The sequence below is a fragment of the Scophthalmus maximus genome, chromosome 17, assembly GCF_022379125.1.
Source record: "Scophthalmus maximus strain ysfricsl-2021 chromosome 17, ASM2237912v1, whole genome shotgun sequence".
NCBI lineage: Eukaryota > Metazoa > Chordata > Actinopteri > Pleuronectiformes > Scophthalmidae > Scophthalmus > Scophthalmus maximus.
In genome coordinates this window covers 8,544,806-8,572,454 of record NC_061531.1, presented here as the reverse complement: position 1 = coordinate 8,572,454, position 27,649 = coordinate 8,544,806, and the positions used below count along the sequence as shown (strand labels likewise).

Sequence of the window (27,649 nt, the reverse complement as noted above, 5' to 3'; positions counted from 1 at the left end):
AACTAGCATAATAGTGAACAGATGGAATTCCTGTTAAGGTAAACCAATTTCACTTTGCACTTAAAAGCTTCAGAATTCAAAGCAACGTCAGCGGCAGATTATCCAGCAAAACAACTGAAGGTCGTGTATTTTTGGTACTGTATGTAACGTGAAAACAATTGTCTTTCAATCCTTGAAAGCACCATGATGGCGATGTGTATTTGCAAAGTGAAAGACGGCGGAGGGGTAGTGAAAGGATGAGTATTTCATGGTTTTAATACATGACTCCAAACTCTCCACTTCAAACTGTGTTTTAAGGACTTTGAGGACACATGATAACAAGTGCACGGTATGGGACAACATTCGTGACAAAAAGAGGTAAGCAGGAAAACTTAAGATACTTAGAGTTCAAAGTGACTAAAAGGACTTTGGAACAAAGTTTTTTGTTCAAACTGATTTTTTAACTAAAACCCTACATATCCATGCACATGTTAGAGAACATCATGGTGATGCTGCCCCACAACATAACCGAAACAACTGCAGGAGTCTGGCACAACTGCTTCCCCGTGCAGATGTACAAGAATTGAAGAGCTCTTGGACTCTTGGACCAATTGAAGACGAAGACCTGACACTGACCTCTGAGACTGCTGCTATAAAGGAGCAGAACAAACTTTTTTTACCAAAAAGAATTTCAGCTCGGAGTGAGACAAAAAAAAAAGCTTTTAACAAAATGTTGGTTCTTCTTAACCAAACTGAAGAATAAGGGGGTTGGAGAAAATCTTAAAGAAAAAGCAATACTTTTAAGATGAACTATCAAGAAGAAAACTACAACAATAGAAAACAAAAACACTTCTTTGGAAATGTTGAAAGTTCTGAAAATGATAAAAGTTTCTTTTGGCATGAAATATGTTTGCAAAGTGAAAAAAGGGAAATGAACATTTCACGACAGTCTGTCCTTAAGTTACCCACAACAAAAAGCGAAAGAAAGTGGTCAGACCAGGGCTTCCAAGGAAGACGATGTGATGTTCAGAGCTGAAAAAGGCCTGAAACAGGTCGAGGTAGACTGTCCCAGCAAGATGAAGGATTAGAACAGGTCGCAAAAGAAAGTGAGCCAGACAAAATGACAGGAGGGAGGACATCCGCAGAGGAATGATGATAAAATGAAGGAGTCTTACTGTACACAAAGGCACTGATTGGAGTAGAGTGATGGACCAGACCAGAGAAAGACCCCTCCTGCAAGCCTCCAATTCATTCGTCATAATGCGAGACTGCCCTGTCCCAAGAGTGACTACAGGGTACGACATGAGCGGGTTTTAAAGAACCTACGCTGAGTTGCTGGAAGTCTGTGGGCATAAGGACATCAACAAAAAGCCAGGGTCAAGAGGCCTCGTCCCTCCGTCACGGCAGGAGGAACACTGAAAACACCTCATGGAGTCCATCAAGTCTCTTCTGACCTGGCAAAGGTCGGGAGGGTGATACAGTTGACCTTGCAGCTTCCAGTTTCCAAAAAAGATCACTGTGACGTTGCGCCACCGGGCATTGTGGTGTGGTCAGTGGCCACGAAGACCCTCTTCCTCATCCTCATCTAGCAAGTGAGAGAGCACACATATAGCGGGTGTGGTCCTTCCGAAAAAACAGGAATAAAGCATACATTTCTTCTCAGATTTTGACAAATCTAAACACAACTCTGTCCAGTTCCACACTGCACCCGTGTTTTTTTTCTTATCAAAAAGCAACAAAAATCTTAGAGCACACGTGAAAAGCCTGTATGATTAGTTTCTCGTGTCCCAAAATAGAATATCAAATGCATTTCTCCATGCATATGTCACTGCTTATCCCACTGTCGGCCCAAGGAGGCTGCAGACGGCAAATGAATCTCAAGTGCACAAGGTGACACAAGCCACAATTTTAGTGTTCCGGCCTGAAATTGTATGTGCATATTAAATACGAATATTAGTATGTAGAGCACATGTAATGAGATGCAATATATAAAATAACAAGAAAACTCAATCCCTGTTTCTTTTCTGAAACTGACACCAACTCAGACAGACATTACAGCATTATTTCATCATCATTTTTTCAATCCACGGAAAATACACAACAACATAAACTACATTTTTATTTCTGCAATGCATTAGACTAAGGTTTGAGAGGAGTGTTGGAGGCTCGACTGACCAATGAAAATATCAAATGGCTTTACCATGGTAAGACAAGATAATTAAAATGTCTTGTTACATGTTTTCTATCCACTGAAAGAAATACAACAAATAACATCATCTCCAGTTATCATTCACGGTTAAGTTTTTTTTTCTTCCCCCTGTGGACCTGATGCAACCGGCGAGGTCACGCTCACCGGGATATGAGCCACACAATGGGACTGCGTCACCTCCCTCCATATCACATGAATAATCCATGACCTCAGGGGGAGCGTGAAGAGCGCTGGGTACTCGGAGAGAAGCTCTCACTAACACAAACTGTCAAAACAGGACCCGAGTGTTTACATGTACTCAACAGAATGCGCCAGAAGCTGCACAACAGCAACACCATGGTAATTTTATTTGACACCCGACAAGTGAGGGAGGTTTTTTTTGGGTTGGGATGGGACGTTTAATTCAACTTCTCTACTCTATTCATCTTCTTAGATAAATGAGAGTCAGTGTGTTGTTCACGGACATTAGAGATGGACGAATACATAAGCTAGTGCAAATATTTCATGTTCGGAGGCAAAAAAAAAGAAATCATCATTTGCACAAAATACACCTGAGAATACATTCACATGGTGTCATTTACATGCTATGAAATACATTTCCTCCCATGAAATTAATCCACAATTACCATAACTATTTCAACATGAAATGCGCGATCCAGGGTTGTGTTTCATAAAATGTTTTGTTAAGACATTGTACTTCTAATTAATTAGAATGGGCCATTACAATTACATGCTAAATTAGAAGTGTTTCAATCAAAATCTGATACACATTGATGCATTTATGTCATGAACATTTTCGTTCCTGGGCAGAAAATACATTCCATCTTACTGTGACTTTTAAAAAATAATTATTCTGCCAATTATTTCCCTGAGTCATCGTTTTGTGAACATAATGTCAGTAATAGGGAAAAATGCCTGTTATAATCTCCCACAGCCCAAGGCAATGTTTTTAAACTGCCTCCTCCCCCCAAACCACCAGTTTAAAACTCAAAGATACTGAGTTTTCTATTATAAATGACAAGAGAAAGCAGCAGGTCCTCAGATATGATGAGCTGGAATCAAGATATGTTTGGCATGTTTGCTTGAAAAAAATACTAAAATGATTCATCCCTTATCAAATTTGGTGTCAATTTATTTTTCCGATTGACTTGAGTGATTAATGAACTAATCACAGCAGCACTATGCTCTGATAATGCAGACATCCTACCAAGCCGTGGCCACCTAGATATGGAAGTGTGACCAATTACTAAACCTTGAAACTACATTTAGTGTGTCTGCCATGATTATTATTAACTATCCTAAGAGGATGGAGGGAAACAAACCAGTTACCAGTTCATCAGACAGCAAATACAAGGACAGGTCAGTGACATAGATCAAAACCCACAAGCTCACTCACAGGTTAGAAAGTGTACTGCTGCTTCGACCAGTGGTTCTCGAACCTTGTCATGACCTAGTGGCAACCCACCGTGACGCCCCCCATTTGTTTGTGAGCTGCCATTTCGAAGTCTCAAGTTTAACATTTTAGCCGGCGCCATCTTTGTTTTCTTTTAAACCAGATGTGACTGTATTCGGAGGATCGTGGGATGGGTCTGCCTGAGAGCTCATCCACTGCATGTCTACCTATTGGACTACCTACCAACCTATTGGATGGTACTAACTGTCAATCATGCTGTATCCACGCCTCAATGGATACCATGCTTTATTGACTATTTTACTCAGAATGAGACCATAATTTACAATATGAACATCATGCTATTGAAGAAACTAGAGATCGAGACCATAAACTCCTCAGGAAAATCATTACTGACGTTATAAATCAAGTGAGAAGTAGTGTTATTTTTTCTCATAGACTTCTGTAGAAACTGACTTTTGCAACCAGTGGAGACGCCCTCTACTGGTCATTCAAGAGAATACAGGCCTTTTTGGCTTCATTTTCAGAACCCGGTGACTACGTCCATTTTGTATACAGTCTATGGTCATGACCCTCCACAGTAATCAGGCTGGGTCGCTGGTGGCACTGCACAGCAGGGCGTATTGCAGCTCCTGTCTGATCAGATGGGGAAGCAGAAAAGTCTGCAACACCATAATTCTTCACCTTATGATTAAATTGTGTTCAACTTTGCCTGTTTTATGAGTGTTTTCTCACCTTAAGAACAATGAAACATAAGCAAAATGATGCTTTCTGTCATTTTTCCCTTGTTTTCCCCTGAACCGACAGTTAAGTTTTTTGGTTGTGCCTGAAAGTCTTTTTTATTTATGTTTTGTCCAAGCAATAACTCTTCGACTCTCACAAATACAGCTATCACTGCTACAGAAACATTTATTTCATTTTGAATATCTTTTTTATATATCGTGACCCCAGTGGGGTGTGGAACCCCCAGGTTTAGAATCACTGGCCTAGAGAATAGTTGCAACAGACTGCAGAGAATAAAACTACATAAATTATGTGCCTTTCCTAATGTAGTCTTTTCTGACAGGGAGACTATAATAGCACAGTCATCTGCTTTACCTGGTGGAGAACATTCCTCTGGCAATGACTGTCCCGTCTTTCCTCCACACTGCGCAGCGCTCGCCGGGTTCCCATTCCGACTGCCTATAGCACATTTAATGAGCAACCTGCAGAGCGTGTTTGAGTGTGTATATCACAATTTTACAACTCTCCTCCTCCTCCTCCAACCCTTCAGCATTATTTCCTGGCTGCACGCCCACACCCACATTGTCATCCTATGTGTTCAAAATCCCATCGTGCTCATATGCAGCCATGACAGAGACAGTCTGATTTAGACTTAATGAGTGTGTGGTTGTGTGTGCGGGGTTGGGCAGATGGACGATGCTCACCAACGGCTGACAGTCTTCACGCTGTTGAGCCAAGCATCGTGCCAACTCCCAACAGCTGGATGTATCCTGGCCTGCACGTATCTCTACTATTACAAAGAAAAATTTATTACGAGTCATGTCCTAATCAAGTTCTAATGGCTTTATGCTGAGTCTTTTATTTATGATATGAATATGAAGTTTGATATAAAGTTCATAGTGGAGAAAACCGTCATCGACATCAAAGTGGCAGAACGCCAAGATGTCTCACTCTTCTGGATTATCCGGAGCTGAACAATAACTCCTGTCACAAACTGACAGCACGTACGTTAAATATAGGCCCGTCATCAATTATATACAGCTATAGTAAACTGAGATGCGACAGCCGAATGTTGTCCACACGACACCGCAGATGCTAATTATTATTTGGATCAGGGTCTTTATTCTCAGTGAAATCTGCTCCACAAAAGATGTAAATACCATATCTGGACTCAGATGAGGAAGAAAACTTTCTTTCCTTGATTTAAATTGGACCAAAAAAATCTTTAAAATGTCTATAACCGAGGGTTTATAGTTGGTCTTTCTCTTAAATGCTACTGGTTGTTGAGTTGCAAAAGATCTATTATGTGCATATAGACAGAATAGATTGTGTCAAGGCAATTGACACAGGAGGCTACATGGAGGATCATCATTACACTAATGGAAAACAGCCACTATAGCGCCCAAGATATAAGCTGTCTTCAATTAATTGCTGCTACCAAAGAGGACAGAAGCCTCTTAAGTGACCATGTGTCAGCTCTCACCATGAGCTTTGCTGGGCTTTTAAATTTGGACTTTCTGTGACGACAGCCTCGAAATACTATTGTATTATTTATATTTAACTGGTCTACTGATATAGCACAAGTTTAAAAAAAACCCTGGTATAATGTGCCTCCTAAAAAGATCATGAACTGAACATGTGCACACCACATACACCTTATGTTCTGTACAGCTTAAAAGAAAACATTCTGATTGTTGACTGTCCAGATTGTAAATTATGGAGATTGAGAATAACCTGATTGTTTATGCCACCATCAAGGACATGTGACCGGAGGAGAGAGAGAACAGGACAGGAGAGATTACAAAAGCTCTCTGTAGAATTAAGGAGACTGGCATGGAATGGTGCTTTGGGACTGTAGGATAACAGCCATTTACCATCATTTACTTTGTCTAACCTTTAAGCACATTAAAAATTGACAGCATCCTTCAATAAAAACGCACACACTCAGCTGTGCCCTTTCCTGCTGTGACCTCTGTCTGGGTCCTGTTTCCAGGGCAAGTAGCGGGTTTGTCAAGAAAATGTTAATAAAGTTGGCCTCAGGTTCCCCTGTGTGTTCCTGTGTTGTGCTAAATATAGGATGTGGCTTTTTTTGACAGAACAGGTTTGAGTGCAATTAGATTCCCTCTGTGACAGGAGCAAGGGGGGGGGGGGATACACACTGGACTAATGATCCAGGAAAGAAAATAATTTACTCAGGAGGTGAGGGAGCGTACGTGTCCATCTGGGCACACATCCTATCGTAATGTAGTACAGTGATAATATAAAGAGCATGCTTAACCAGTCATGTTTCATATTCATGTGTGCCTTCTGTACAGCACTGTACGTCTCCTTCTGCCCAAGGTGACTTCTGCCAGCTAAGTGCATCGACAGCAGCACAAGAGTCAAACTTCGTCAGGTCTCTGAGGAGCAAACAACCACACGTCAATCAAACTGTCGCTGCAGTGATGCTCTTCACCTCAGCAACACAAGCTAAAGTTATCCTGGTTCTCTCTGACAGGCACCTGTCCACTGGCATCAGCAGTAAATCATCTGGCAAAAATCAAATCACAAATACTCTTTTTTTTTTTTAACTATATGAGTAGAGCTGAAACTAATAAAAGAACATAGATTTGATCAGAAACTTTTTCGTAACTTAGAAATGATTGAAGTCATTACTTGAGCAAATCCGCCATTAAAAAAAAAAATCATTGGTTACAGTTTCTCAAATGTGTTTGAATGCATTGCTCGTGTTTCATGATTGTTGACATATTGGTCTGACAAAACAAGCAAATGAAAGATGTCTCCTTGGGCTCTGGGATCATGTTATGAACCTTTTTTTGTTAAAACAATGTATCTGGTTATAATATGACAGCATTCTCTGTTATCATTTGATTAATCCCTATATTGTTATAACCTGTGTGCGGAAAACAAATAAAATCGATCAATACGGCTCATCTACACTATCTGACTAAGTCCTACTCAATGCTTGGGTTGACTCGTGGCGAGATTCTGCTGTTATTGAGGATGGTGGATGATATTGTGATAAGCACGAGTCGAACCCTCTGGAGGTAGTGTCGTTTCTCATTGATCAGCTGGAGGAGCACAGACGGCTCCACAAGCAATGAGAAATAGCGTCGCCTCTAGAGGCTCAGGCTCATTCTTCTTTCTGTGCAGCCCCATGCATTTTAAAATCCTTCTTAGTGTGAGCATACTCACAGTTGGACTTGGACTAGTCGCCGAAGCCCCGGTAGGGAGATAAAAAACCTCCCTTTTAACAGGAAGAAACCTCAACCAGAACCGGACTCAGCATGGGGCGGCCATCTGCGTTGACCGGTTGGGGTGAGGAGAGAAATGGAAATAATAATAATAATGATAATAGTTGTCATAGCCTCTTTACCAGCCCTCTCTGTGTGAACCCGTCATTCGGGGTGCACATGGGAGCATACACTGGGAAATCACAGCCCAATTTCAACCTGAATTTCACTGCAGATCCAGTCCAGGGTTGAATTTCTTTCCCGGTCGGATCCTGAAGGATCCTGTCAGAAGGAGGCGTCTGGCTCTCTGGTAGCGTTTTTTCTCTCTCTCACTTATCAGCTGGAGGGGCACAGTCTCCATGGATACAAGATACACTATCTCAGCTGCACTCAAGCTGAGTAAGTTGAGACTACAGTTAAAGTGTGTAGGTCTCCGTGGTGTTCAACAGAGATGGAGAAATTGCCTGATGCAATGCATATATTATTATTACACCCTACTTGGATGCAGCCGAGATGTAGCTTAATTTGATCCATGGAGCCATCTACGCTCCTCCAGCTGATCAATGAGAAATGACACCACCTCCAGAGGGTTGGACTCATTCGTCGCTCTTGGTGTGAGCAAACTTTTCACATTATCATCCACTGTGCTCACTGACGGCAGAATATTGCCTTGCGTCAAGCAAGGCACGAGGTAGAAATGAATTACACCATGTAAATGAGCCGCATCCATCGACTCATCTGTTCTCCGCACGTGTCATCATTCAAACATGAGTTATATATACACACACACATATATATATATATATATATAACCTGGAAATCAAATAAGAGTTTTACGTTTTACAAAATATAGGAATTTATCACAGTATATCCTGAAACGTTATTCTCTTTCTAGCATGGCAGCAATACACTTCCATAGACACCAGCCTCTGTTCAATAAAAGAAGTTGGAGAAGTTGAAGAAGGCACAAGTTAAGCTAAGTATTGGCTTCCTGCTTTTAACTGGTGCTCTGTTTGGTCCCCTGCGCAACCTTCACCTCAGAGTTAAATGAGCGTCAACTAGAATTATCCAAATCTTTCTTCTGGCTCACAGTTTAAGACTTCAGGTGTAATCCAACCGGTCACATCCAAAAGCCTGCCGCTCTGCTCGATTTGTGCCCACACTGTGCATCTGGCAGAAAACAACAGCAACAACGCAGCAGGCCAAAGACATCTGAGATTAAGTCAAAACAACAGGCCACTGAAAGCAACACTGAAGGAAACTAGTTTTGAAACAAAACTGCAGTACATTCAGCTCCTTGAGGTTTCAGAACTTACTTGAGCTCAGTGAGGAAAGATCAGGAGTAGTTTTATTCAGTGTATAGAAAAATAATTAACCTTTGCACCATATCTTCTTTTTTTCCACGTCACATGCAAAAACCCAGCGTCACGTTCAACGGAAGTCAAATGAGCAAACGACAACGCTGTCACTGTAAATCGAGTTTTCGCCAACTCAGAATCTTTAACAAACGGCCAGCTATTCTGAGGGGCTGTCGCCTCAGCCAACTCATCCACAACTGTATTCTACGTGCCTTAAAATCTCATCTTTGGAATACAAAGTCGTGACAAAGAGACACGAGGACCTCAAAAACCTCCTGTCGGGAGACATGGCACTAAATATTCAGGCTTTCTTAGCTGCTGCCCCAAAATCGAGGCATTCCCTTCCTCTATTTGATCTTCACTTTTCAATGTTGCTTTTAAGATTTACCTTCAAACACATCAGTACCGTCCCAAGTGAGAAGAGAGAGCACCTGCCGAGCTTCTCTGGTGGGCTTGAAGTCGACCTAGGGAGGCAGCTCAGGTTCCCAGAATGCATTGGTCATCATTGAGGATGTGTCAAACTAGCTGTTTTGACTGGTATTTGCCCCGACTGTCCTATGCTGCATGCAAGTATACACACATCTGTATGTATTATGTGTTGGCATTTACAATTTTTGAAAAGAGAAGGCTGATGAACCTAAGTGACAGCCAAATTGTTTTTCAAATATAATATGACAATGTGGCGATCAAATAAGTCTTCACTGTGACTCACACGGGCTCCACGCTCAGATGAGTCAGTGTTGGGAATTAAATTATTTCAGTGCATGACAGCGGCTGAGGATATTGGATATATTGAATCCTGAACAATAGTGGTGCTTTGATATGCTTGTTATGTCACTCTGATCAAACTAATGGAAGTAAGTGACATGTTGATACTGAAGGTTTGCAGCAGTTAAATCAGGTGTGACAAAGAATAGTGTAATCTAAAGTTAAACAAAGTTAGTTTGTTGCAAAAACTCGATAAACCGACTCGTCCTTGACTCTCTAAAAATCTCATGAAATGTGTGTTGAATCCTGCGGGGCTTTGCCTGTCCGTAAAAATGTGGTTGTAAATAATCCCGTGTGTGATATTGGCGGAGTGGTGATTTACTATAATCCCAGGACATTGGCTCTACCCCCAGGTCAGCATGGAGGAGCCAGGTCCTAATCCAAGGTCACTTTATCACCCATGTCTGTCCAAGCTCATCATCATGTTACATAACGTTCACTTTTTAGAGTAGTAGTGATTAAAACCACGAGGACAGTGTTGTCAAGGGTGGCATCTCATCAGTCACAGTTCGGAGGGTGCTCTTACATCAACAGAATGGTGAGCAGGGGAGTTTAATCCATTTACTTCAAAGCTGATGAATACAAAATAGAAACAAATCTTCCTGTCAAATCACAGGAGGGACAATGTATACAGATCAGAGGACTGTCGCAAAAAAAAAAAAATAGACAAAAGGAAACTGTCAATACAAACATAAACAGACAGTTGAAATGTACTGTGTGTGGCTACAAATGCAGTACTTCCACACTGCGTTGATGAGAGGATTGGTCCAGTTGTTAAAACAACATCCATCCATGTTGGAAAAATCGATTAATCTGGAAATAATTGTTTCCAACCCCTAGTGTTCAATCAGAAAGATCCAAAAGGAGGCATGATGGGAAAAACCCTTCCGCACTTCATCATCACCGTATTTCCCCTTCAAACAGCAGCACATTTGGACAAACAGCCTGCTGCTAATGAGAACATGCAATAGCTTTTAACCCAGCTTGGATGTGTAACACAAACTGTTAACAAGATTGCACCACGCTAACCCCTGCTTCTTCACAGCTTATTCCATACTAAATTGCTTTATGGCCGATTCAATTTTTCAAAGTTCCACCAATCACATTTTTGTGAACAAACATGTACCATGTAAACAGACAGTTCCGGGCAGTGGGATTGTCATTTATTAAGATAAGAGCCACGCCAGAACAATACTTTACTTCCTAAAGTAAAACTCCAAATAGCTATTTATATATCCTATATATATATATCCAATACCACATATATATATATATATATATATATATATATATATACACTTTTGCGCACTTGCCGATGCCTGATTCGCCATTTTCGGCTGTGTCTGAGGCATTACCGATGCTGGAACATCTCTTAAAATTTAGTTTTTAGAGCTGTAGAGCTCATGCATGAAACCTAAAGCGCTCTGATCTTCACGTCTAGCTTACACTAAGGCTAAAATTTGTGTAGGTTGACTTTGAAAATGTAATGGATCCCAATTAAAACATAAATAAAATTCATTAAACAAAATTAACTTTTGAGAGCTCTGGATGGCTCAAAGACAGCTCATTTGAGTAGGACTCAAAAAAAGTAATAGTGTGTACAAGCAGGCCATATGGGCCATGATGACTGTACTGCCCACATTAGTCTGTTGTCGTGACTCACTTCATAATGCTGTTTTTGTCCTGTCACCTCTGAGGACCTGGATTACCACATCAACACACTTCTCTTTTCTATATTTATACCTAAATGCGCCCCTCTCAGCACTTTATTTCCTGTTCCAAATTTCTACCATTCAGCCATGAAGGACATATTTTTTCATATGAGTGAAGTACAAAAGGAAAAATTCAGTTTTTATCCCACAAATGTAATGATTTCTTTCATAATAATAGGCCTTTACAATGACCAAGTACAAAGTGGGCAGACCCCATCCCCCAAAAAGAAAAACACTCAGTGATAGCATAACCTTCCCGTTGATGTAAGCTTCACAATTCTATAAAAACGCAAAAGGGCCACTTCACATTTAGACAAATGGTAGCGCAGTTCCAGATCGAACACTTATAAAACAACTGTGCTAATAAACACTTCATGGGGCCCTTTATCAACTCAGACCATCTAAAGTTGTGTCCCTTTATGCTGCACTCTCTCTCTCCAAATAAATTGTTGAGAGGGTTTAACAAATTAATCTAGTCTGCAGATGAGAGGCAGTTGGTACATCGTGAATCATGTTGCCACCCACAAAAGCACACACACACACACACACACAAATGTGGGCACACTGACACACGAGATTTTAGAAACACACATACACACAAAAAGAGCAGTGGGGTGTCCTTGGGGAGAGGGCCAACATGGCTACCGTGGCTCTCATTCAATGGACGACTCATTCCCAACAACTAGACTGATTCATCTATTTATTTTACCTTTCAAGCTTCAGCCGTGAGTGTAGAGGAGGTAGGTGGAACTGTGTGAGGTCTGTCCTGGGTTGAATGTAACTTTTCGAGGAGAAAAAAAGAGAAAAAAAGTGATAGTCAGGACAATACTATTCCCTGATGATGACCTTTCAGCCTTGTGGGACATAGACCCGATGACTGAATTGTCAAGATTATGTCACAGACTAGAAAAGTGAGGAGACAATCTATCCAAATGATTGGCTAGGTTGAAGTGTGTGTGTGTGTGTGTGTGTGTGTGTGTGTGTGTGTGTGTGTGTGTGTGTGTGTGTGTGTGTGTGTGTGTGTGTGTGTGTGTGTGGGACGCATTTGTAGCAGCAAACCCGATATGATGACAACATCAACACATTTGTCTACATATCTGCAGTCTGACGGGGTCGGAGCAGAGTCTATAGTTACAGCAGGTTCTCCTGTAAGTTGGACTGATGTCGTATATACACGGAACATATACACTAACAAACATATTACACAATGACTCTAGAGATGCATCTTGTGAATATTTTCAAGGCAACATAACACATTTTTTTCTTCCTACCAACAATCTAAGAGATATTCAGTGTCCCATATGTCATCAACTCATTATATTTGAGAACCTGCATCCAGTTATATATTTTTTTGCATTTTTGTGTGAAAAATGATTTAGAAGATTATTAAGTCATTTATCAAATCGTTGCTGATTAAATATCTGTCGATAAGCTAACCGTGTCATGTACATGACAACGCACAATGAAAATATAATATCTGTCGCTTTAACCCCCGAGCATTAAACAGTTACAATAGCAAAGTTAGCATGATAGACTCTTGATTCAGATTCGCTGAATGAATAAACATGGTTCACCCACACACCCACATTAATCACACACTCTTAAATGATCATCACGATGAGTCATTATCTTGTCTAAACTTCATGAGCGTTGTCTAGGAAGAGCTGAATTGACCTCCTTTCCTCGTTACCAGCTGTCGCTTTATCTAAAGTCTATTCAACGTAAGAACCATTGTTCTTTTGTCACAAAAGGCTCTGATGCAATATTATTCTCTCTAGGCCCTGCGAATGGAGAGGGGTGGTGCTGATAGCTTTCATCTTTAAATCACTCATAGGCTCACTTCTTCCTACATAGTCTACAAGAGGCAACGGCGCTCCACTCTCTGGTCTGTGGTGTGAAACATCAAATATGCATTACTGACAACACACCCTCTCATTTATGCTTTGATCAGGAGCAAACAGCGGCTTCGCTTCAGTCGCTCCCCATCACTATAGCACAAACATGTAAATTCAGTCAGGAAGCGGAGCGTGCACAGGATGAATCCACCAACTTGATTAACACAGCCAGTCTTTTCTATCACAACACAGACGTAATGTGGATAAATCATTTCACTTTTCATCCACTGGAGAGTGTACATATCAAATGAATGGACACTATTCCCCTCAGGGTCTTGTAGATGTTTAATTAGTCACAAGAAACGGAGGAATATCAATGCATCATTTTGGCTTGAATCCCAAAACTCGGACCAGTGCAAAGAATTTATATTTGACGTTGCAGACATACTGTATCACATTATGTGCGGGACTAGATAAAAGATGAAAAAGGGGTTTCAGGAATTCCTTCATGAAGCGAAACTTTCATTGGTTGTTTACCATTTTAACCTTGAAAGTGTAATTACAAGATTGCTAAGACGGTAGGAGACACTTTTGCAGAAAAAACACTGTCTTTGCCAAGTGGTGGAGAACGTTCCCTCTTTAACACAAGATTGTCTTTAACTAAATAAAACTGGTACCAGGATTAAACAGTTATTCTGCAAAACCTTCACGCAGATTCCCTGAGATGACAAATTATTATTCTCACCTAACAATATAGTCTAAATACCCTTGTTCTACAAATAAGACATTTATTTTCGTACTTTACTCTCCCGAGTCACCAACCCCAACATCAACATTGTTAATGGCACTGGCAGTCGGTACATCCAGCCTTAAAGCCATTAGCACATCTGAGATCAGGCAGACAAAGCAGATGCCGCAAGAGAGCAGGATCAGATTCTGGGATTCAACAGAAACTCTCCCTTCTTCGCTCCGCCCTAAATCTTCCTCCATTCCTCAAAACCTGTCGTCCTCTACTGCATTCCTGCACCACAGCTTCCTTTGACAACCAACCTCTTTGTCTCTGTCTTGTGTTTCAGACTAATGCCTCCGTGCTGCACACAAGACTCACCTCTAATGAGACTACGCAATGGATAGAACCGGTCCAGTGTATTGTACCTGCCCTTTAGATGAAAGGTGGAGGTGGATGACAATAGGTTTCAATAGGTTCCTTTGGTAAGAAGCTGGCTGAAGTCATTTCCCAGCATAGTTAGCGAGGCTATTGAATAGTGGAATAGCACACTGGTAGGGAGGCCCAGCACAGTGTGAAAACATGAGAGGACCAGTAAGTCAATAAAATCACATCTCACTCAATGTTTGCTGCAAAATGGTGTGAGAGGATTCTAGCCGTGGGGACAGTGGTGGACTGTTAATTGAGCCAATTACAGCTCACGTCGTGATGAATAAATCTATAGGAAATCGGTGGAGTAATGAAAATGTGGAGCTAAAACTGAGCTGAGCGATTACCTAAGCAAACAAATAATAAAGTGAGTTAGACAGAGCTTAGGCTCATGAGAACCACTTAATGACATGGAAATGAAAAACAACATTAAGGGGAAGAGTAAATGACAGAGTCTGACTGACAGCTGCGTTATGGCAAAACCAATTCCACAGTGCACACAGGTCCGGACGGACAATCAATGTTTCACCAACCATTTCTCTCACAGCCATGCTTCCCTCTGTGAGCCCTCACAGCCGTGTCCTACTGCCCCTCGTAACAGCACCTGCGTGGAGCTGAACCTCAGTCCTGCCCCTCTGCGATGTCGTGAGGAAGTCCCATTAATCATCGTCGCTCTATTCTTTGTATCTGACAAAGTCGTTTGAGAGTGGGGAAAAAAATTAATCCAAAAGAGGGGAACATTTTGATGTACCGCCCACGATTTACACGGTCATTTTGCTGGCTATATTATGGACATGTAAAAAAAATTGAAAGTTTGACAAAAGTGTTAACGTCAATAATATATATGGAATCTGTACAGTAGTATCGTATTTCAGAGTATAAAAGGTTATTTATAAAAAAAAACATTGAAGTGAGTAAAGCCCTATGTGTTAGGTTATGCCCCTCAGTCATTTAGTTTGAATTAAAAAGGGGCCAAGCCGGAGGCCAAATTATCCACTTAAGTCAAATCAAAAACATGACTGTGTCAAATTTGTTGTAGCAAATGACAATCTGCTGCAGTTAACCCTTGAGGAAGTGTTGACTTATAAAAGAACTGCTTTCATGTCATGTTCCTGCTGTGTGCCCACGTGGGTTTGAATCACACAGCCACAGATTCTCTTGCTCATGTCTTCTTTACGACAAAAAAACATGACAGTGGCAGGCATCCGTGAGTGTAATTGATCCAGTATGGAGCAGACACATGAACTGCAGAAATCCTCTGTTCCTGTTAACAACAAACAAAAGTTATGGAAGTGTTATTTTTATATCCGAGTGCAGTGATCTGAACACGGTAGATAAATAAAAACACGGCGATACGACCAAGCAGAACACAACCGAGAGATAATTGAGAAACACCACCTGACTCACTCGTTATGACAGAGTTGAATCCCTCAGCAGAAGCCAAGACCTCACAGGTCTCTGGAAAACTATTCAAACTGAAATTACATTTTAGTGGAGCAGCCCCGAGAGCATGAGAATGAAATTCTGCACATATCAAGCACTCATCTCCAGCAGAAGACTGTAATGAATTTTTATTGCTGCACTGGCAATAGATACTGAATTGAGAAGGGATGTGAGCAGTTAAAAACCTAATTGATATTTTCCCAATGTATCATACATGTGGGAAAGGTGAAAGAGGAGTAAGTCCAGTCAAACGATCACAGGATGAGAGGATCATGACAGGATCACATGCCCCAGATCTCAGGGGAAATTAAGGGTGGGCGAAAAGATCTCTAGCCAAGAGATGATTTATTTTGGGATAGAATCTAGATCCATGATCTGAATCCCGATCTTTTTTCCACACCAGCTAGGCTATCCCAAAAAAACAAAACAAGTGAGTGTCAGAAAAAGACAAATAAAAATAAAATGTATTTTAAAAAATAACAGATCCGTCTATGACTTGGACCAGCAGAAGTACATTGTACTGTCACTGTATGTTTCGACAGAGCGCTCGTGTTACCCTCGTTACACTTGTGGCAACGAGCGTCGTCTCCATCGATTTTGGTTAAGTACAACCGGACTGTAACAAGACTGCCTTGTTAGAGTCATTGCGGTATCCGCGCTCTCCCGAGTGTTGCAAACGGACGATTCCTCTGAAAAGCAGATCATATGCCAAATCAAGACCCCAGGTGAAACTCCCCTAACTGTCAAGTGATGCCACTTGACAAACAATTAAATGATCAGATGAAGTCTTCAATGACAGATATTCAATTAATAGGAAATTGCATTTTAACACTACAAAGTCTTCCTCTGTGATCCTAACCACCTCTGAGAGAAAACCCATGTCTCTGCATAGGTTCAAGGCCTCGGTCTCTTCAAGTTACAAAATCCCCAGTTGTATAATCCCATCTCAGCCTGGAACCTTTGATCCATGGGCAGAAAGGTAATCTGAAGTCAGACGTAATAAATTATTAGATCGGGACATGGCGACTATTTGATTGCAGCTGACACAACGATCTTTCTGATCACATACAAGCAAAGGGGGGAACAAAGGACTATCAGCTTATGAGTCTGTATGATAGCAGTCACTTTACAAGATATTTATGGCCTACCCAGGAGTGTTACAAAGACCCGAGAGCTTGATCTAAAATACAATTACCATTTTATAGGCATGCCATTGCAGTTTAGAGGGGTTGTGAACTAGTCCATCAGCTCGACAAAGTGAACGGACAGTCTTAAGGTCATTCTCTCATCAGGCTCTCAGTGCCCGTCTAAACCTCTGTCTTTCGTCGTGGTTTTTTTTTTACAGAATAGCCTAATTTCAAAGTTCAAATCAAGGTTATCCACTCACATAACTCAAAATCAAAGAAAAGTTTAAGCATGCAACATATTTTCTGCCTTATCAACGTTAAGTAACAAATACTATATACTATATAAGACACACACTGTGATGTTTGTAATTAATCTTAATCTTAAAGCTTGCAATGTTCTCTATACACTGCCGTTAAGAAATGTTGTGCTGCTGATCCATCTCGGTTGACAATGCCAGTTGAATAAATGAGAGGAAGGCAGAGGCAGCTATGATTAAAGCACATTAAGAAATGCAAATATGAAAAATGATCCACTATTTTTCCTCTGAAAGTCCCCCAAAATAAATTTTAAAAAATTGGAAAGGAAAACAAATTTTAATTAACTTTTGAAATAGTGTTTGCACATTCATAAAAACTATGGCAAAAGGTAATAACAATCTTAAGAGGCAGAATTTACAGTGACCTCTCTTCTCAGGAAAATTTACAACACTGACACATTTGCAAGCCAAAAGTCATTAAAACAACTTGCATTTTTATATTATAAATCAGGTGCATCCAGACAATTTGTCTGACAGCCATTTCCACTTCACAATTACTGCCTAACAAAATGCTCCTAATACTGTTCAGACTGCACGTACACTATTGAAGGAGCCATGAACAATAACAGATGCAAAACCTTGCTGGATTCTTTCTTTAAATCAAATTACATAAATGCACACTGGCAACAAGTTAAGATGTACGGTAATGCCCACTTCTTACACTCTCAAGCAGGTTAGAATATACTTGATTGTTTCCAATATGTTTATTAAGCTATTCACTCATTTTCTTTTGCGCCTGTGTTGCTATGGAAACAGAGCAACGAGCAGCTTTCTGTAAGTAACAACTTACAAGGAGTCATGGCCATGAGGTATCCTTGTTTAATCTTTAAACTACATCACCTGGTTGTAAAATGCAGCAGGGGGCATCTCCGCTGTTTTTCCAATCCAAGGTCACAGCTGTGACGTTTGACGGATATCATGTCAGTCAAACAACATCCACGACCTTCAGAATAATAAAACAGAACAACCACACAGAGAAGGGACTGGTTCAAACAGAACAATGTTACTGTGCCATTTCTTGTCCAAATAATATCCAATGTCACAAAAGTGACACAGTGTACCGTGTCAGAACAACTACTTGGTCAGTGATCACAACCCGCAATGTGGTTAATGCCCTGCTAGTGCCCTCCAATGTCACAGTTAAATGGATATACTCAAGCTTCTTTTTCTGTTTTTGTTAAACCACATTCTGGATGTCGCCTGCATATTTAACTGTAAATTGCCCAGCACGAAGAGGCCATAAATCTTGTGGGGTACAAGGTATTAATGCGTTCCCTAAATGAACATCAGGTCTTCGTTTTTTCAGTCTTTTAATAACAAGTACTTGAGGATATTTTATGTATAGTGTCAGAGTCTCTTCATCTTGACAAAGACATTGTTCAGTCATTGAATATCATCTAAGCCCACAAGAAGGTCAGTCATCAGAGAAGCTTTGTGCCACAAGGCTACTGTTTGAAACGGTCCGTGCACATTTACCACCAGATTGCGTCACAGTGTATCAGTCATCAGGCACACGCTCCCTGAATCATATGACCTACCTCTGCTGCAGAAAATTCTGTTAGCAGCAACAAATTCAGTTACATTTTTTATGATTTCATGTGAAGACATTCAAGGAAATCATTTGACGTCTTGTGAAATTCTGCAGAGAGTAAAGTCACGACAGCCATTCTCCATCCATCCGGTTTATGAGTAAGACCACAATTTGGCGGTTCAAACAGTCAAATACATCTGAATTCATTGCACTGTTTTTGTTTTGAAGTGCTAATGTTCCACAGTACAAAAGACTCGTACTGTATTTCATTTCAGCACCAACGGGGTGTTGTGATGCCAAAGCAAGTGGCACGAATAGGCGGCTCTCACACGCGGGCTTTCATCCGCACAGGATTGTGCTACTTCACGCAACAAGTATGTAATAGGATTATGAGATCACAGCAGAAAGACCCTCGGTCCACAGCCTAAGCAAGTCTTGGAGGCAATTACAACCACGGTGCCTTCACAAAACACACCGGGAGGACGGACAGAGACGGGATGAGCCAAGGATGGGGAGTGATGGTAAAAAGCCTTGCGCGCGTCACACCTTCTCTGCGACTGTCAGCCCCGTGTGACTGCAGGGAGGGGAGATTGTTCATTTCGATATCCAAACAATGAACTCAGAGGCAACAAACAGAGTTAACACACCAGGCTTGAGTCATTCTTGGCCCTGACAGGTGATGACCTTCCCTCAGGCACATACAAAAGGCAGACCTGTCAAGGTCCACCTCTCCTCTGTGGTGCATGTCGAAGACATTTTACCCGACCATGAGAAGGACGGACAAAAATATATTCTACATTTGCAGCTAACACAAACCCGTCCAAATATATGACTTGACAAACTTAAACATGCAGTAGCACAGCAGTATAGCAGGGCATAGCATTACAAAGTTGGGAGAATAAAGGTCTGATACTTCAGTTAAAGAAATAGTTTGACATGGTTTGACATTTTGGAAATTCCTCACTTTCTTGCAGAGTGAGACAAGAGGATTGACACCACTGTCACGTCTGTACAATAAATACATAGTTAGAAACAGCAGTCAGTTAGTTTAGCATAAAAATCATTAATGGGCTCTGGGCAGATATTTAAAGGACAGAAGAGGAGAACATTTGAAACAGCCTTTCATTTAACTCTCTGCCAAACTGTCCCAAATGTTGAACTGTCGATGCCGGGGCAAACAACATGGGCCGGACATAAAATTAGCGGATACACACGGAGCTTAAAACTGGTGCAGCTTCCCAATTTTCTTTAATAACTTGAGTCACGGGGCAAATCCTCTGACAGGTTTAATGTTCCGCACTCGGACTCGAAATGATAATGAACCTACTGTCACCAGAGAATGGTGGTATCCCTTTATGGCGAGAACGGTTTATTTTAATTTACACGGCTTGATGAAATAGGTAGTTCAAACCAGACAGGACGACTCGGAGGCTACAGAACAGACTGAGTGGTGCAGTGCCAGCACGCATCTAGGGATCGCTTATGGGCCTGGCTTACAGTAACTACCTCATAATGTTAGAGACAGAACGAGAGAGCAGCGGATGCTAGTGCCAGGAAACATTTTACACACACACACACACACAAAAGTTTGGCTGCGTTTCATCTTGTTTCTCTGCTTCACTGCATCTGCAGAGGTCTGCCTACAACAACGAGAAGCACAGAGCAGACTTTTTGTGGGTAGTGTGCATCACTCGGTCTCTGTCGTTTTTCAGTGGAGGATGCTTATGAATTTAACACGGGAAACACAACATTGCCTTTGTGTTATTTAAATTTTAAGATAAAAAAAAAAAGTATCTGCCTGACGCCATGTGCAAAATTATAGGCGAACAATATCCAATTTAGTTTTAACTTCCCAGAACCCACTGTAGTGTCAAGAACAGGGACAATTAGTTGATTCATTGAAGTAGATTGATAGAAAATTTACTTCAGGCAAAAATACCAAACATTCTCCAAATCTAGCTTCTCACAGATTTAATTTAACATGACCCTGCAGATGAATCTTTGATGAACGTAATTGTTAGTTGCAGCTTGTATGTTGTCTTTAACCAACTTGTTTTGCTTGATAAACAATCTATTCATTTCGATATTCAATTCAGTACTGTACAAGATAGAGTGATGGAGCAAATCTACACATTTGAGGACCTGGAACCTAATTTTCTGTTAACTGACTTAGCCAATTTGATTAATCGACTAGTTATTTCTGCTAAAAAAAATACCCTAACACCGATCATGACATGACGACAACACAATAAGATTAAACAATTTCATCCTGTCATGAGATGTTAAAATATTCATGAACAGAACAAGTATAAAAGCTGAGTTTTAGAAAAACAGAGGCCACAAGAAAGAAAAGGTAGCACAGTTAAATTTGGGTATAAACACACATGTTGGGGTTGTGGCACCCAGCTACGCTCCAGCCAAACGGCCTGATCACACCGAGCAAAGTCACGTCGCTACAGAGTTGGACTGGCAGGCGAGATTACACACACTCCCACGGAAGATCTACATTTGACTGTCCTGCTCCCCCCTCGTCCCCCAGTCCTACCTTCCCACCTTTCCCTCACTCTCTCCATCCGTCTACCTCCGTCTCTGCGCTCTCTCACGCTCGCTCTCTTCTTTATTCAGCGAACACCCACATCACTCAAGTGTAAAGGGGATTCCTGCCTGCCAGCCCCCCCGTCTGCCAACAAGGGAAACCTGTGTTCGGTGAGGAGTGGCGATGCTTGGCGGGTACGGACGGGGAAGATGGATGCCTTGAATGGCGGACACACGTAGTAGTACAGGTAACCAGGTGTCAGACTTCCTGCTGGGCCAAGATTACATTTAACCTGAGCAAAGGAACATACTGTAGACCAGCAGACCAGTCACAAACAAACTCATAGTATGTCCCCCTTTTTCTGACTGTACCAGTAATTTTCTTTCTCTTTCTTCTGCACATCTATGTAAAATATACAGTAATGGGCTCATTCCATAGCAGACACGTTTGACTGTCAACTATTAATGAGGGCTCTGTTCCATTAATCAATCGATCAGTAAGCCAAGGAGGAGAACAACAACAGGGCCCTGAAACTGGTGAAGCTAAATGGAGTGCGGCCCAGTTGTCTGTCTGTTACGTTGCTGTTCAGAGGTTCACTGCCTACACCGACTCCCAGGGGATATGTTTGGACTCTTTAAGGCTCCGGTGCATTCACCAGCAATTCTCAAATTCTGTCTGCTGCTGTTTGCTGCTGCTGAGCAGGTTGTCTGCAGTGTTGTTGTTGTTTTTTACATCTCTGTCAATGAGAACGAGGCCACGGGAGCGGTTCACCTCAACGTGATCGTTGACAGGTTGCAGCTTCCCCTCCTTGCCCCAAATTTAGACTTTCAGAAGCAGCACGGCGCCCATCACGAAGCCCAATCTGATCACTTGAGAGTTTTGCCTTGATCGATTTAAAAAAAAGATTCCTCAAAGAAGTGAAAATATTCCATTTCCACCTTCATCCACCTGATTGCTGTTTTTTGCCCAAATTATTATTATAAAAGAAGTAAAAAAAAATGTTTACCTTACTACACGTAACCAAAACTGAATAAGGCTAATATTTGTCCAGAATTTTCTAATCCATTAATTTCCAGCACATTTTTTTTGTTATTCTTTTAGTCTTGCCTCCTGCCTGATATCCTAGGTGAACAATGGACACTAATAAGACTCTCCTGTAGGCTTTTGTCTGGCCCACAGGCTATAATTTTTTTTTCTGCTGGTTTTCATATTGTACTGACTTACTCCCATACCGTCCTATTCAGTACCACACAGCCTTGTGAAAAAATAATTATGACCCATGGAAATACTTTTTCATACATTTAAACCAGCAAATAAAACCGGACTTGCAGCTTAAGGTGATGTACTTGATCAAGACCACAGGGCATTTTCAATCATTTATTCAAGCGTAAGGTTAATAGATATGATATTCCTATGTGGATAAAGTAAGCACACCTTGGCCTCATAAGCAAATATTGCCACCCCCTACCAGAAATTATGTCTTGGTCGTCTTTTGCAAAATTGTAAATCAGTCTGTGACATTGGCTTGCTGATATTTTTGACCACTCTTCCATGCAAGATGTTTGAAAAAACTTGTCATATCATAAAAGTCCTCATAACATTTGTTCAGTTTATGCAACTTACGGTTTGTTTTGACGAGAAGCTAACACTTGCGCCGCTCCAGGCTGGGCTTCTGTGAGATCTAGGCCCTCTCAGAAGATTTGTAGTGCGGCCTGGAACTTCAGTGTCTTTTCGGAGACTTTGTACAACATGTCCGTGATGATAAATCCAACATTGAATGGCTTTGATGATCATTTTTATCCCGTTTTTCAAGAAGTAAAAGGCTTGTGTTGCTGTTCGCGGACTTTTAGCCGTCCATCTTAGATCTGCTTAACCAATCAGAGCGTTGCTAGAGATTTGTACCAATCAGACGCTGTGTTGTCGAATTGTAGAAAAAAAACAAAGATTTTACACTGAAAACAGGACCTCTCACTCCTCCTGTTTACTCCTACTACTACTACTGACACTCCTCTGTATCACTGCAGACAAGAACTGCTTTGCAGAATGGCACAAGTGACTTTTTGGGTTGAAAATTCGAAGGCTTCAAAGAACAGCTTTCAAGACGGAACAAATCCATTTTGTTTTTTGTTTTTTCTTTATGGTCATATAACTATTTATACATTAATGTGATATCACTAAAGCATACATATTCTATTATATATTCATAGCCTAGGTTTTCCTGAAAAAATGTTTCCTGTTTCAAATCCCTGCACATCATTTCAATAGGATACACATATGGGCTTTGATGAAGCTATTCCTTAACCATCCATTTCTTCTTTTTGAGTCATCATTATCCTGTTGAAAGATCCACTTGGAGTTCAATTTCAACTTCCAGACAGATGGCTTCACATTATCTTCAAGTACCCTTTGATACGATGCAGATTTCATAGATGAATCAATGACAGCAAGCTGCCCAGTCCCAGAGGCAGCAAAACAACCCCAAACCATGCTTTACCACTGATAAAGAGGCTCCTCTCCTATAAAGCTGTCTTTGGTCTGTTACTGTGACTGCAGCTCAAACTTGAGCAATCTCTCTCTGATTGTAGACACGTTGACACGAACAGTTGCAAGAGTTACTGTACCAGCAGATCCTGTGAATAAATGTTGGGGTTCTTGGAGATTCCTTTTTGTATCAAACACTTTGCTCTTGGGCTTAATTTTCTCAGGTGGCCAGACTTGGACAAATAATAATTTGAAATCTACACCTCAAAATGATTTCCCTCACCTTGGAATGATTTATTTCCCAAAAATGTAAATCCCTTGCCAGACACAGAGACATCCACAACCGTTTTCCCCTAGGAGACCCTTCAGATCTTGGCTTGACAACAACCACACACTTCAATTGCAGAGAGAACAACGGACCCTCGATTCCATGAGGGGGGTCTAATTATTGGCACCTATTTGAAGGTGTGATAAATATAGGTCTTTCATTTGACCGATCTGTTTAAACTATATATATAAAATGAGTAAAATAGGCACAATTTGAGCATGAGTTTGTAAAGACTGGCTGCTGTTAGTTAGGTGGTTTTGTGAGCTTACTGAATGCAGGACAAGTTGGTAAAAGCTTGGTGTTCTGTCCAGACAAGCAAATGGATAAATAAGCCCCCACTGTAACATTTAAGGAGGGCAGGCCGATACTGACCTGCACAGTTCGGTGCCCATTTAGCGTGAGAGGAATGGAAATGTCAACAACAGAAGTTAGTGAGCCGAGAAAATACTAGAGAGGGAAAAGCAGGTTTGATGTTTGGAGCCTGATGAAAACAGCATTTGACTTAAGCAGAGCCTTGACAGTTCACTGCAAATAAGGGCAGTGCTCAGAAATTGGCTTAAATTGAAGCTAGATCAATGGTCTTTCTTTCTGTTGGGGCGAGAAAAAAATCCATGTTTGAAGATGTGAGTATGAAGCATCAGAGATAAATAGAAGTGACTGTATCCATTTGTCAGTGGACAAATTAATCAGGCCCAGGAGCACACCAAGTCAGAAAATGAATTCCAACCCAGCCAATATGAGATTAGTTAAATAGACATTTCAACAACTCAGGCGGAGGTGACGTTAAACATTTACTGTTCTACAGGTTTCACACAACACGACGAAACAAGGCCTCGATTGTAAGCTCCACATTTGTACACCCAAACAAAGTTTCTCTTCGGCATGTGTCAAGCCTCCTTAAAATTATTTAGTGCACTCTATTATACAGAGCTCTCCTTTTCAATTAGTGGGAAGGTCAAGATTGTCAGGAGGAAGAAAATGAAACATGGTCCTTAGGTTTTAATGAGTGTCCACTCTACGGCAAGACTCCACAACCTTATGTCTAATGAGATTTTCATTAGACATAATGAAATCAAGTTGGAAAAACAGATTTGATAGGTAGAACATTTCGAAGATATGGTTTTGTTTTTACCCTTGGTATTTTAAGTGCTTTTATTATTCAGTCTTTGCATCCGAGAAACGGTGTCAGCTCTTTCAAGTAGAATCAAAGGGGTATGTTGACATGGGGGAGTGATGCATGAATTGTTAATTTTCAAAAGTACAACCTCCCTACTTTTTTTTTTTTTGCCATGTATGAGATGTGAATACAATAAAAGCAACAACCTAAATCAGCCCCATGTCGACAATATCCCCCAGTCTGTCTGGTGTTTCTGAGAGAAGACGGTTCATTATCATGTACAAATTCCCAGTGAGGGCTGGGATGTTTATATCTCTAACAAGAAGTCTGAGACTTATTTCAGCAGCATATTATCACTACAGCCCTTCTCCTGCCTACTGTGCTCACTGAAGAATTAAGAGATCTAGTGTTCCTGGTTGCAGTATTATTCAAAATGTGATTTTAATTTGACTGCTTCTCCCGGCTTGCGTATCACCATTGTGGTTGTAAAGCTTGGCCAGCCAGCAGCTTATGGGACAGTTTAGTTGAAGAGCACAGTTTCTCACAGAGATATGGTAGGGATTTAATCTTACGGCCTGTTTCTTTAGAGACAAATTCCAGATAATCTTCTTGTTATAGTATCTGTGAAGCTCACTGAAGATATTAGAATGTTGTAAATGTTGGCATCTCTTCTCCTGATAATTATCTCCATGGCTGCAGTAAAAACAGTGAGTCTAGAAGGAAGTCATTTATCCTACCGTTCATACAGTAAGTTTTTTTTGAATAAAACACATTATTCACATGAATAACAACAAAACATAATCCGAACAAGGTTCATGACTCTCGAGGGATTCATTTTACTGCCAATGAGTTGTGCACTGTCTGTATGTTTTCTACTTAGATTTTTTTGCCTTTTTATTTATTTTATTTTTGGGGACATAGGAGATCGGAAGAGGTTTGGGTACAAACATACATAATTAAAAAAAGATGACTTCTTATTTGATGACCGATGCAAAGCCAGTTTTGGTTTCCTCCAAATATTTTTCCTCGAGAAATGCCAAAAAATTATTTAAATGATCACCAATATAAATTATATAAAATGTCACTTTACAAAGTATATGATTTGCCATGATATTTTAAGACACATTCATGTTCCCCAGAAGATCTATCCTGGTGACTTTGGTGATCATCTCACTCATCTCCAGTACAGATCTTCAGATTCAAATATTGTAACATTACATTTTTTTTATGTATACATCGTAAACACTTACTTGCTAAAAACCAGCATGCATTGTGAATATGTTCTCAAAGCATTGCTATGCCTTGTTGTCTTGCTAACCAGCTAACTTGGCTTTTTATCCACACTTCCATGTTTTTTTGTCGCCATCAGTTATGAACCAAGGACGTAACTATAAAGCCTATGTACCTATCACAGTTGTTGAACTTCACCTTCTCGCCAGTTGTCTGAAGCGGTTTGTCCATAATTGGTTTTGTTCACATAAAATATACTCATCATAAATCATCTCAATGCCTGGTGCCTGTCAGCTAGCAGCCCTCCCTCACAAAGCTGTGACACCTTGACTAAACAGGTGGATGTATTTGTACATTTATACTTTTATTTAATGTGATGCATTATTAAGGTGTGTTCTCTTCTCTAACTGACCTGCCGTACCTGCATGATGACCTTGTTTTCAAAGCCTGTGAAGGCCAGCAAAATAATTCAGACTATAACTGCTCAAGAAGACGGGGTTTAGGCAAATGGGGAGAAAGGTGTGCTGGTATTTATGCAGACAAAGTGCGTCTTGGGAGGCCATTAGGCCGAGCTGAGTAATGCAGTAAATAAGCTCCTGGCAAAGATACACTTCCTCTTTCTAACAACCCTAACATGCCAGCCTGAAGTCAGGCTCCCGTTCCATCGGCCCCTCAGAAAACACATTCCACCTGGCTTTGTGTGGGGATAAGCAGCAACATGACAAGTTATCAACCTAAAAAAATACTAAATAAATAAATAAAAGAACACAGGGAAATTCCATTAAGCTTTAGCTGGCAGCATCAGATAAGTTTACGAAAATTAAAGTTTTATGCAAATCAGTTGTCTGGCTGGCCCTGTGGCAGATCACAAGGGGCTGCACGATATTGCATTCAAATTAGCTGCCTCAGAAAAACTCGGCAGCTCCGCTTAACAAGCCCAAAAACAACATTACATGGAATCTGGAGAATGCACTGCATATTTAATAGAGATTTAATATCATCTCTTCACTCTTAACATCTCACCTATTGCTGTAAAGATGTTTAATAACCGACCTCATGTCATTATTCAAAATTACTACTCTTATACAGCAATAAACACTCTCGCTGTTTTCTCAAACTGCAGCACGAAGACGAATTCTGGAGGAAATATCAATA

The 27,649-nt window shown here is 40.8% G+C and overlaps 1 long non-coding RNA gene across 3 annotated transcripts in view; it reads right to left on the bottom strand.

Annotated features, from left to right (window-relative positions):
• LOC118288995 overlaps nucleotides 1–23,261 on the bottom strand; it is a 102,535-nt gene extending 79,274 nt beyond the window's left edge. The window contains exons 1-2 of one of the 3 annotated variants that reach the window (XR_004785975.2): nucleotides 22,962–23,261; nucleotides 12,103–12,174 (exon numbers count right to left, since the gene is read on the bottom strand). This is a non-coding gene — a long non-coding RNA (uncharacterized LOC118288995). The remainder of the gene's footprint in view (nucleotides 1–12,102; nucleotides 12,175–22,961) is intronic. The other 2 variants (XR_004785976.2, XR_004785978.2) reach the window with 2 other exon arrangements.
• Nucleotides 23,262–27,649: the final 4,388 nt, after the last annotated feature.